The sequence below is a fragment of the Lygodium microphyllum genome, chromosome 1 (assembly GCF_053477565.2).
Source record: "Lygodium microphyllum isolate KBCC chromosome 1, Lygodium_microphyllum_v1.1.10, whole genome shotgun sequence".
Taxonomy (NCBI): domain Eukaryota; kingdom Viridiplantae; phylum Streptophyta; class Polypodiopsida; order Schizaeales; family Lygodiaceae; genus Lygodium; species Lygodium microphyllum.
Window position 1 is genome coordinate 142299740 of NC_141135.1, and position 12794 is coordinate 142312533.

Sequence of the window (12794 nt, forward strand, 5' to 3'; positions counted from 1 at the left end):
AGAGACTCAACTATATAAGGATAACATGACACCCTATTGGGCAGATGATATCATATATATCTTGGAGAATAGACTATTTAAACACTAATTGAAAATGCAAGACTCACTTGCCTTTCTAGTAAGACATGACCTGAGCAAATGATTGTAGGATATACATATCGCCTTGGAAAAGATGGCCTCTTGAGGAGATGTATGGATGAGCATGAGATGGAGGATGTACTCCAAGGAGCACATGGAAGAATAGGAGGAGGCCACTTCAATGCCAACACAATGGCTTGAAAGGTGCTTCAATCACAACTATGATGGCCTCCATTGTTTAAAGATGTGACTCTCTTTTCAAAACATTGTGATGAGTGCAAATGCATCAAAGTGTTATTCCAAAAGGACAAAATGGAACTCACACTAGTAATGGCTAGTAGATTTCATAAGATCTAGTAGTCCCACTACTCAATATTCTCAAGCATGACACACCATCTTGCCATAAATTACATGAAAAAATGGGCAAAGGTTGGAGCAAAGGTTGAGGCCACTTCCAAGAATAATACCCAAGCAATGAGTAAGCCCTTATAGGAGCAAGTCATCTCAAGATTCAATTACCCTGTCAAGATTGTAAGTGACCAAGGGGTGCATTTTGTCAATCAAGTCATTGAGCACTTACTCTCTATGTTACTGGTCATTTGCATAAAATTTACACCATAATATCCTCAAGCTAAAGGAGGCCAAGTAGAGTAAACTGACAAAATATTGATAAGTATATTTACCAAAACTATCTTTCTCTTTGGGATGAATAGGCATAATAAACTCATGGCCACGTCATGGACCTATCAAACATCTTACAAGGTATCCATGGGCCAAACTCCATTCATATTGATGTATGGCACTAATGACATCATGCTTGTGGAGTTTTTGATTCTTATGTTTGAGAATAGTGGTACAATAACAATGGGAAGGCACAAAAGCTGCCCAAGTCACCTTACAGAATGATAATATTTAACTAAGATGCAACTCTTGGTGACACATACCTAATTGTGGAGGAGGCATAACAAAAGGTTTGACTTGATAAACATGTGCAATAGAGAAGCTTCAAGATGGGTGACCTGGATGCCCTTGTATTCAATCAAAGGATATGATCAAAAGCGATTTCGGGCCCCCTTAGACCTTATTTCTTCTATGTTATCAAGAGATCAAGAACTAGAAATCTTGGGACGGGAGAGTAGAATAAATCTTAGCAAAAAGAAGAAGAAGAAGTACTACCACTAGGGCATGATAAATGTGAACTCCCAATGGAGGCTTCTAACATCCTAGTTAGAGCTATTACAATATCAAAACAAACTTAGTACAAACAAATAGAATGACAAGTTGAGCTTAATCAATTTGCTTGTCTAAGTCACATGCATTTCCCAAACTAGAGGATCAAGTTTCCATGTCAAAGATGTTACAATTTAACCTCAACTTCAAAGAAGAATTCATCATTCCACCCACATATCTTAGATTACACCAAAAAGAGAGATTAATGTTAATGTTCTAATTGATGACAAGTTCAACTTTAATATGTTAGCATGCTACTTTTGGAATCAAGTCAACCAACTAGAATTAGTATCCATAGATATGAAGCTCAATTCCTATGGCGGCCTTCACATCTTCATGGAAAATGTAAAATCATGATTGATGGTCGTGGAAACTAAGTGTACCCCCATGTCTTCTATGTTATGTTGAACCGAGAAGACATTGGAAAGCAAATCCTTTTGGAATGAACATTGAAAACTTAGGTGCAAAGTGCAATGTTGACTATGTTGACAAATACATTCATTTAAGTCTTTTAGAAGCGAGAGCCATCTCCACTTTTAAAAAGAAGTAAACATTATTGACCTTGGCACCCATAGTCTCAACTAGCAAGGAGGGTAAACACTTGCAATGGAAATTGATTGATGCACAAGAAAGGAAACTACATCTTATAAGCAAGTCAAAGCCCATTAGAAATAGTAAGAAGACTAGCCATTATCAATGGCAATAAAAGACCCAATCAATAGTGGTGCAAAATCAATCTTGACCCCCAAAAGTTAAGAAAAGCAAGCACAAATCTCCAACTAAATGTGTAACCTAGAATCCACAATGGTAGTAGCTTGTGTTTACTAGTAGTGCTACTCCAACAAGCAATCTTGAGCCACTAACATTGAAGAAAAACACTTCTCAAAAGCCTATGGATCCACAATAGAAAGACCAACCAAATATTGCCAATCACAAGGCGAAGGATCTCTTATAGTCAAAGGTAGAATAAGTGGCCATGCAAAAGAAGAATCTTGGTAAGTATTTGAAGGTGAGGGATAAGGACCACCAATAAATGAGTACCTCCAAGCCACACCCCACCTTGCCCCAAACCAAGTTATACTTGTAGCTCAATTTGTATGATGGTAGAAGCTCACAAAGGTTATTGAGCTTACTATGATTGAATGTTTTGCCTGGCTTGATACCAAGTTCTTGAAAGTGGCATATAAAATGGTTAACATGGGCAATGGCAATGACAATGAGGATATGTTTGAGACCATCACAAAACTTTAGGATGAGTCTTAAATCAAGGAGCTTAAACAAAAATATAACTTGAAATCTTGTGATATGTCGTGCCTCAAATAATAAATTCACTATTTTTTGTTTCTATATGTCATGATATAGGTGGAACAATCACTGGTAAATTCAATTTCACACCCATTTTTTCACATCTAAAAAGCAAACCTACGATTAATTTTATATATTATATTTCAAATCGATTTCCCGACCAAACATGTATATAATGGAATGTGCTTTTTGCATAAGCTAACCTTTTGGACAACCATTTCATGGACAATGTTGAGCAATGATGAGCTATCAAGATACTTCAATTCCACTCGACCATTTATACAACCACTTCTCTTAGGTTTATCATTTTGGGAAAAAACTTGAACTCCCCTCTTTCAAGCCTCAGCAACACCCCCTTTGATATTATCACATATCTTTGCATCTTAGCAGTTGCATGACCATTTGACCTAGATCTATTAGCAAAATTGTAATATAATCCAAATTCTATAGCTAGTGAATGCCAAAGGCATAAACACTTTCTTATTGTACATAAATAAATAAAACCAATTCTTTGGTAGGTAAGTAATTCTTCACTTCTTAGTTGTACATAAATGACTAAAACCCAATCCTTTTGTGTATAAAAAATTATTCACAACCTGAAAACCCCATGCACACAACAAGAATACATACGACCATCAAGAACTGCTTAACCCTACAATGCTGGGAAGCATTGCAAATCTTGTGTAAGGGAGGGAAATATATCTAAGCTAAAGGTGAAAAGGTTCAATTTTTTAAATTCACACTTGACATTAATGCATCCATTTCACTCTCTTATACTAGATAATTCTCAAAAGAAAAATTTGTTCTTGGGGTGTAGACGGCATGCAAATAAGAAGTGGCCCTTGTTAGAGACATGAGAAATAAATACAATATCATCTTTACGATAGAACAACAAAATTTTGATCTAAGTTCAAAGCTGTGGAGTTAAGGGGAGTTAAAATTCTAACTATTAAGCAGCTTAGACAAGGTCATTGAAAGCAACAACTTAAGGAGGATCTTGGTGGAGCAATGTGGTCTCAAGAAGTATGCAAAAGTGATTTGTGGACTAGCCCATAATGTCACATGCAAGGAGGCTATCCTACCTCACTAGCCAAATTCCAAGATTAGATCTATCTTGCTTAGAATTGGTAATGAACAAATAATCTAGTAAATACCACTCACACCTAGGCTTATGAAAGAAGTCCTAAGAATCATGCAAGGTGAGAAAAAGTATGAAGAAATCCAGAAGGCCACATTTGTCACAATAGATGGAACAAAATCTAATCATTATGCATTTCTTATAGAAATGGGAGAGAATGGGGATGCGTTTTATCACTAGCTTACCTACTATTAAGGGAGGATTTGACTTCATAATGGTAGTAATTGTCATAGATTAACTAGGATATTTCATTCTAGTTAAAAGAATCTTAACATAAAGTTTCAATTATTCCATTGAAAAAAGCTGGGATTTAACATTAGCTTTCTAATTGTAAAGATAGACAAGCAACTAGAGAGAAAATTGTTGATGAAAAAGAGGGATAGGAAAAGGAGAAGAGAGAGAAGGGAATAAGTATCAATATTCTACCAAAATGATAGGTTCCTTGTAACCAAGTTAATTTTTCTTTGATAGAAAATGTTTAACAAGCTTTGAATTACAATTGAACAAGTGTAAGGTTTTCAAGTCACATATGAGAGTATCTTTCTATTTGCACACGCTTATGCCTTGCACTAGAGTTGCGCATTCATCATGCATGCTAGTTCAAAAGCTCTTTTGCTTAATCTTGTTTTGCTTCTCTATCCTTCCCTATATTAAGTGCCAAATTTGTTGGACTTTGGGTTGCAAGAATGCACATACATGCAACGTGAGAGTATACAACATAAAGTGGATTGAGAGGAATAATGTAGAATTTTTACAACACTAAATATACCATAGAGTGCATAGACATATATACAAGGGAAGGGCAAAAACTTCCTAATGAGAGAAAGAGTGCCCCTATGGTTCTAATGATCCAATGTACAGATGTGAAGCTACAGTTTTGGCCAAAGTTCTATATATTATGAACTTTTTCTTCTCCAAGAGCCACCAAGAAATTATGGTATGGAGGTTACCCAAGTATTTGTCAAGAGGTTTCTATATGAGAATCTAAAGGGGCTAGTTGACTGGGCCTTATTTCTAGGAAGCATCATTGTAAATACGGATGCTACCAGTCTGTAGGTCAAGACGTAGAGATGGGGAGTTTCACATTTCTCCTCCTCATTTCAAAACTCTCAACAATTGTCAAGGGGCATATTTTTTATATGCATGAGGTAAAGAAGACCTTGTCATTTAGTCCACGTTTCTTTGCAGACTTGGAAAAATGCACAATCTCTTAGAAAGCAACCATGCAATGGCACTATTGGAACACACTGAAGTTGTGTGAAACCATGAAGTGCAAAATGTGTATAGAGATGAATTATTTTGTTCCCTTGTGCATAGTCTCCAAGGGTAGTTGCAAGATACACATGCCTCTTTACAATAGTTAGATGACTATGAAGATGCATAGGATGCATCAAAAGTGGAAGACTTGAAAAAATATAATTTAAGGGTTACCATTGATGATATGGGCATTTTATGAAGCAATCATTGACAAGGCATCAACAAAAGCTATATACCAAGGTTGAAGAGGAGCATATTGTTTTGCTATATGTGCTACCACCAAAAGCCACCTCTTGATAGGGCCATATTTAATCTGAAAAGAAAGTATAGTGCTCATGCATGACAAAGATGCGCTTGCCATAACCACATTGCTAAAAGACCATGCTCATCACATGTAATGTTTTGCCCATTGTTGTTTCCATGCACAACGAGATGTGCATGGGTACTAGATGTACACAAAGAGTCTCATCAACAATGTGGTCTTTGTTTCTCCTAGAGAATAGTGGTGCCTTCTAACAAGGAGCTTCACAAGTACCATATTCAATACTCTTCAACAACTATGATGCTCAAAAAAGCATTAAGCCAAAGTATCCTTTCTAACATTCACATTCAACTAATTGTAAGTGTCTTTTATCCATGATGATGAGAGGTCTCAAAGTGGTAGCTACTAGTCTAGGACTAAAAGCTACCACTTCTAGGGGTAGCTAGTTAGTAGCTACCAATTCTAGTCTAGTAGTTACCGATCTTGGGGGTCTCATAGTTGCCAACTTGGGACTAGCTACCAGTCTACCAATTCCAAATTGGTAGCTAGTTGGTAGCTACAGTCTCATACCGTTAGCTACTCACCCCAGACTGGTAGTTATCAATTTGAGGGGACTCATAAATGCCAATTTGGAACATGTAGTTACCAATCTACTAATCCCAGTAGGGGTGGTAGCTACCATTGGGACTCGTTGACTGAGATTGCTAGCTATGAGTTCCATCTAGAATTGGTAGTTGATAGACAACTAACAATTCTAGATTGGTAAATATTAGTCCCAACTATGGTACCTACCATTCTGGACTGGTAAACTCATTAGCTACCAGTCCCATATCATAACCTACCAACCCTAAACTAATGAACCAGTAGCTACCACTTGTAACTAGTAATTATTGGTCCCAAATTGGTCTAGGACTAGTAGCTATTAAGATCTAGACTAGTAAACCATTCACTACCGGACTGATAGTCTAAAACTAGTGGCTCTCTCAATCTTGGATTGGTAGCTACTATGTTGGTACTAGCAGCTACCATTGGGATTGGTAGCTCTAAATTTGGACTAGCAGCTACTAGTTTCAGAGTGGTAGCTATTAGTCTAGGACTAGTAGCTACTAGTGATTGCTAGCTACTATAGCTTTTGGTCTGGGACTTGTAGCTACCAATAGGTAGCACTGGCAGATGATATTATTAGACTAGCTACTTTAGGGGGAGTGTAGCTACTATTGGTAGTTGCCTATTGTTATATTGTTTTCGTTATGGATAGACTAGTGATTTTTTAAATACTACTTTTCATGATAGCAAAATCCGAGTCTACACAAAATAAGAAGACAAAGGAAGAAAGTTATTCTTTATCTCCTAGATCTTTCCTTGCATCATCCTTTGTGACAACTATGTATTCTTTATCTGCATGTGGAGACAACTGTGTATTCTTTACCTCCATGTCCACATGCATGTGGACATCGAGGTAAAGAATACCCAATCGTCACCATGGATGATATAGGGAAGGAGCTAGGTACCATCTTTAACCTATTTGTTCTAAATTTGGTAGATCTTTGTACTTTCTCCTGATATCTTTCACATGCATGATGTATATGCTTATGGGATGTATGGTTCACTGGAACTATGAGGTATTGACAATCTTTCATACTTGTGGTCTATGCCTATTCACTACTAGTTACATTTTTAATATCTCAATTGCTATCTAGATATTCCTAGTAATGAAGCCTCTTATTTTGTTTGTTTGCTTGCAGTTGGATTGACATACACTATTGCATTTACTACATCATTGCTATAATTGCTATTTTCAACATTCTTTTGGAGAGCAAACACTTTGATTTGGTAGTCTCTTGATTGCAGTTGTAGTGGATAGCCGTATACCCTTTTGTTTCCCACCTCTTTTTTGCCCTTTTGGATCAATTTTTTGGAGTTGTTTTGTTGTAATTACAGTAGTCCCACACTCTTGTCATTTTCATGAAAAGCTTGATGGTAACAACTTCCAATATTGGAAGATGCAAATATGGCAAGTATTGGTGTAGAAGAAGTAGGTTAGGTCATTAAAAACAAAGGGCATAAATCCAAAATGTTAGGATAGAGATGATTGGGATGAGCTTAATGAGTTATGCAAGTCCACTATCATACTATCTTTGTCTAAGGAGGTGTATTTCAATGTTATCTCTACTGAGAGTGGTGCATATGATCTATGGAAGAAGATCCTTAATCTTTATGACAAGCAAAGTCTTGCATGTCAATTTTATTGATTGAAGAAGCTTATGGACCTTCATCTGAAGGAGAGAACCCCTATTTCTACTCATTTCAATGAGTTCCACTCTCTTTTCAACCGGTTGGTCTCACTAGACATCAAGTTTGAGGATAAAATAAAGTCTTTATTCTTGCTTGTCACATTACTAGAATCACGGGATACCTTTCGTACTTCTATGAGTGCTAATCCCCCTTGAGGGTGGTTTTAAATGCAATGATGTATAGAGTGCTTTACTCTCATAGAAGAAACAAATGGGAAGAATATTGACACATCCTGCACTTCTCGTGCACTTTACTGTTAGAAGCACAAATGGTAATAATAACTATGGTAGAGACTCATGGGCCAAGAGGAACAAGTCTCAATCTTGTGGGCAATAGTTGTCATGTATATATGGTCAACTTTGCATCATTTATGTGGTATTCAATTGTGCTGCATATGCAATACCCATAATTTTGGTCGCATATGTGATGCTCGCTAGGTTTGGCCACCTTGTCACTCTACCCCTTAATCTGTTGTAGTAAGAGTGTTTTTATTGAAAGTACAAAGGAAAAATAGAGAGGAAAAGGATCCATGGTCACCTATGAATTGCACTTTGCTTGAATGGGCATGTGTGATTTCTTTGGATGCATGGAAGAATCAAAAGTGAATAAGTAGATATTTATGGTTTTTGCAAGTGGTGGATAGGATGAAATGTAGGGAATTATAACAAAAAAGTTTTTGTGAAGGAATCACAACTCATATGATTGTAAGTCCTCTTTGACATGTCATTATTGTGGGCAGTAGGGTCACATTAGGTTGTAGTGCCATAAAATGTGCAATGTTAGATGCAATGACAAAAGGCAAGGGGAAAGTATAGGAAAATGCAAAGCCCACTGAGATTTTGCCTAAGTTCAATGTGAAGATGAGGAGATAACAATTATGATGACTACATTCTTGCAGTTTCATCTCTTGATGCTACTTAGTTGATTGATGCACCGTGCACTTACTCTCAAAGTTGGCTTCTTGATCTAGGGGCTTCATTCCATATTACCCTACTGCATCGCCATTTGTTTCATAACCATTGTACTGTTATGGGTCTTGTTAGACTAGAAGATGACATTGCATTGGATATCATTGGCATACGTGATGGTAGATTGTAATTTGCTACTAGTGCTTCTTTATGCTTCATGATATGTGCCATGTCTTGGCTTTGACTAAAAGCCTTATTTTAGCTAGACAATTGGATGATGAGTATCATGTATCTCTTGGTAATTCTTCATGGAAGATTACCTATGGTAGTCTCATTTTTTGCTACAGGTACCAAGGTTGGTAGCCTCTACCTTTTGCTTGTTTCTGAGAAGGTTGACCATGTTTTGGTTGTGACCAATCTTTCACATGTATATTTATGGCATCATTGTCTTGGGGACATGTATTTGAAATGAATGAAATAATTGATTCATTTTCATTATCTTCCACCCTTAGATCATTCTTGTTTTGATTCATGTGATTATTGTTTATATAGTAGGAAAACTTGTAAATCGCATAAGAAGTCTGTTCTACACATGTGCCATGCCTTTGGCTCTTGTGCATTTAGATGTTTGTGGCCCCATGCTCTATCAGTCCTTGAGTGGAACAAAGTATTTTGTTATGTTCATAGGTGATTGTTTGCATAAGGTTTGGGCCTATCTCATTAAGCAAAAATTAGATGTTTTGCCTACGTTTCAACATTTTCTTGCCATGGTTAAGAACCAGTCTGGGTATAGGCCAAAAGGCCTATAGTATGAAAATGGGGGTGAATATGTATCTAAGTTTTTTGAGAAGCTATGTGATAAGAGGCATATCAAGTGCCAATTGATTGCCCCATACAACGCGCCCTAGAATAGTATTTTGAAGTGCATGAACATGACTACTTAGGAAAGAGTCTATAGTATGCTTAGTCAAGCAAGCTTACCCCAGTACATCTCATTAATGGATCCCCATATTCCCAAAGATAAGAGTAATAAGTTGGATCTGAAGTTTGACAAATGTATCTTTCTTGGAGATGGGGATACAAGTGAGATATGCTATCTATCGTCTTTAGGATCCATAGACTCAGAAGGTTATCCGCAACCATGGTGTTATTTTTCATGAGAAAAATATGCATATGAGACCGGAACAAGTGATTGAGGTATGTAGGGTAATGTTTCAGGAGAAGCTTCCTATTACAATATAGCTTTTCCCAATGAAACAACTTGCTATAGCTATTGATGGTATAGTGACCCAAGATCTACATGTGATGCAGGATCATGATATTGGACAAAGAAGGTAGGTTGTACAGGCCCCACAACCAATTTTGAGATTCATTGATAGAGCTTCATGTCCTTCTGATCATTATGAGGCCTCTATGGATTATGTTATGGTGAGAGACTCTACTAAGCCACTTACCTACTATGAGGAGGCTATGCACAAAGGTGATTCTCATTCTTGGGAGAGGGCTATGCAATCTCAGTTTGATTCACTATAGAAGAACTATACATAGGACTTAGTTTCCATGCGGATGGAAAGAATGTGTTGCTATGCAAGTGGATTTGCAACTTGAAGAATACTTGTAGTCACCCAAAGCTAGCATATAAGGCTGGATTGGTTGATAAGGGCTTTAGCTAAAAAAGGGAGTCGATTTTGATGAGATCTTCTATTTTATGGTCAAGATTACTACCCTACACTTAGCCATGACCTTGGTTGCTTAGTTGGATTTGGATATTTATCAAATGGATGTTAGAATGACTTTTCTACATGGGGATCTGCATGATGACATTTATATGCAGTAGCCTAAGGGCTTTGTGAAAAAAGGTAGAGAACACCTGGTGTGCAAATTGAAGAGACTTTAAGGGCTTAAGCAAGAACCTAGGGAATGGTACCATAAGTTTGATGCTTTCATGAATTCATAGGGATATTCTCCTAGTGATATGGATCTGTGTTTATACATAAAGAAGGCCAGTGGTAGTGGCCTTCTTATCTTGGTACCTTATAATACTGATGGCATGCTTATTGCTAGGAGTGCTCATGTTGAGCACTGGATGCTTTAAATACTTTTCTCAAGAAGAGATTTGAGATAAAGGACATGGTACATGCCTCACACATACTTAATATAAGCATTAGGGCAATCTCTCTAAGGAATTTCTCTATAGAAATAGAAAAAAGTAGCAAGGTAATTATACATCAAGTAGTAGAAACAATGATGACAAAAGTGAACAATTGTTTGTTATGCAACACTTTATGAATACTATAGATGCTAATGATTCATCAAAGAATGATGTATGGTATGTAGATTTGGGTGCCTCTAACCACATGACTTCTCATGGAGAGTGGTTTAGAAAGATGCATAGTCCATAGTTTCTGGCAAAGTTTCTAGGCTATGTGGAGATAGAGGACAATACAGCTCACCCCATTACTCATGTTGGAAATGAGTATGTAGAATGGAAAAGCTAAGCACTTGGCAGATATGCTATATGTACAAAATATTACAAAAAACTTGGTTTATGTTGATCAAATGGTAGAACACAGATTGTAGATTCAATTCACATCTGATGATTGTTATGTAGAAGATCTCAAAAATGATTATAGGTTGATTGCAAAAGGGAAACATGCTAGCAGATTGTTTACTCTTGATGTAAGTCTGCGTGAAATGGATGTTGCCATGTTTACACAAGGTTCATGTGTTGTGGATGATATTGAAATTTGGCATATGAAAATCAATCATGTGAATGTGCAATAACTGAAAGACATGAAGTCAAAACAAATTGTTGTTGATGGCTTTCCCAAGTTTAGGGTTGATGGGATGCATAAAGTATGTGAAGCATATCAATTTGGAAAGCAAGCGAGACATTCGTTTCCACATGAAAAACATGTATGTAAGAAGCTACTTGAATTGATACATTCTAATGTGTGAGGTCCTACAAAGATTGCAACTTTGAGTGGTTGCAAGTATTATGTTTCCTTCATTGAAGATCATACTCGCAAAGTATGGGTTTAATTTATGCATGAGAAAAGTAAGGTGTTCACTTACTTTAAAAGCTTTAAGAATTTGGTCGAGAAGGAGACATGGTTGCATATTAAATGCCTAAGGTTGAATGGAGTGAGAGAATATCTCTTCGATGAGTTTTTTTATTTTTTGTAGAAAAATGGTATACATAGGCAGTATACATGTAGATATACACCGTAGCAAAACGGAGTTGCTGAGTGAAAAAATAGGTATATTATAGAGGTGGCTCTTGCACTCGTGTCAGAAAGAAACTTGTCTCATTACTATTGGGCTAAAGCAGTTGCTATTACTATATACATTATGAATAGGATACCCAGTAATGTTGTACATGGTATGATACCTAAAGAGAAATTTACGGATAGAAAACCAAATCTATTCCATTTGAAAGTATTTGGATATATTGCTTATGTGCATATGCCTAATTAGTTGTGCAATAAATTGGATCCCAAAGCAAAAAAATGTGTGTTTATTGGAAATCTCTTAAGCAAAAAGGATATAGATATTAAAATGCTATTAGACATGAGCTCAGAGTTAGCACAAATGTCGTTTTTTTATAAAATGAGTAGTTGGTATAGTAATGTGCAGAATATAGTTGGGGTTGATGAGCATGAGAGTGTGGTTGTGTAGAAAAAGCAAGTCAGCAATAGTCACAGACATTGATTGGACCACAAGAGTCTCCTAGTCATGGTTCTGTCGATTGACCTTAGAATGGTAGATTGAGGTCACAAGTTACTCCATCAAGTACATCATAAATGTCAAGAAAAGGTAAAGAGAATTCCATCTATTAAAACACCTAGTGTGTGGAAATCACAAGAGGATGCTAAAGCACCTGGTAATGATCAAGGTCCATCTAGGTCAAGTAGAGGGAGAAAGCCAATGCAACGATTGACATATGATAACTATGTAGCTCATCACTAGCATGCATCACTAAGGTTTTGTAGAATATGGAATCCACTTGTTTTGAAGATGCAATGGTTGGGTAATGAGTATTGGGATCATACTATGGATGAAGAAATGGCTACACTTATGGATAATGATACATGGGAGTTGGTCACCTTACTTGAAGGCAAGAAATCTATTGATTGCAAATGGGTTTATAAGATTAAGCATAAAGATGGCCATATCTATTGAGCACTATAAGGCATGACTGGTTACCAAACGGTATGTGCAAACTCATGGTATTGATTATGAGGAGACTTTTACTCTATTGTCTAAAATGGCCACTATAAGAGGGTTGTCATAGTAGTGGCTACATCAAAGGGTTGGATAA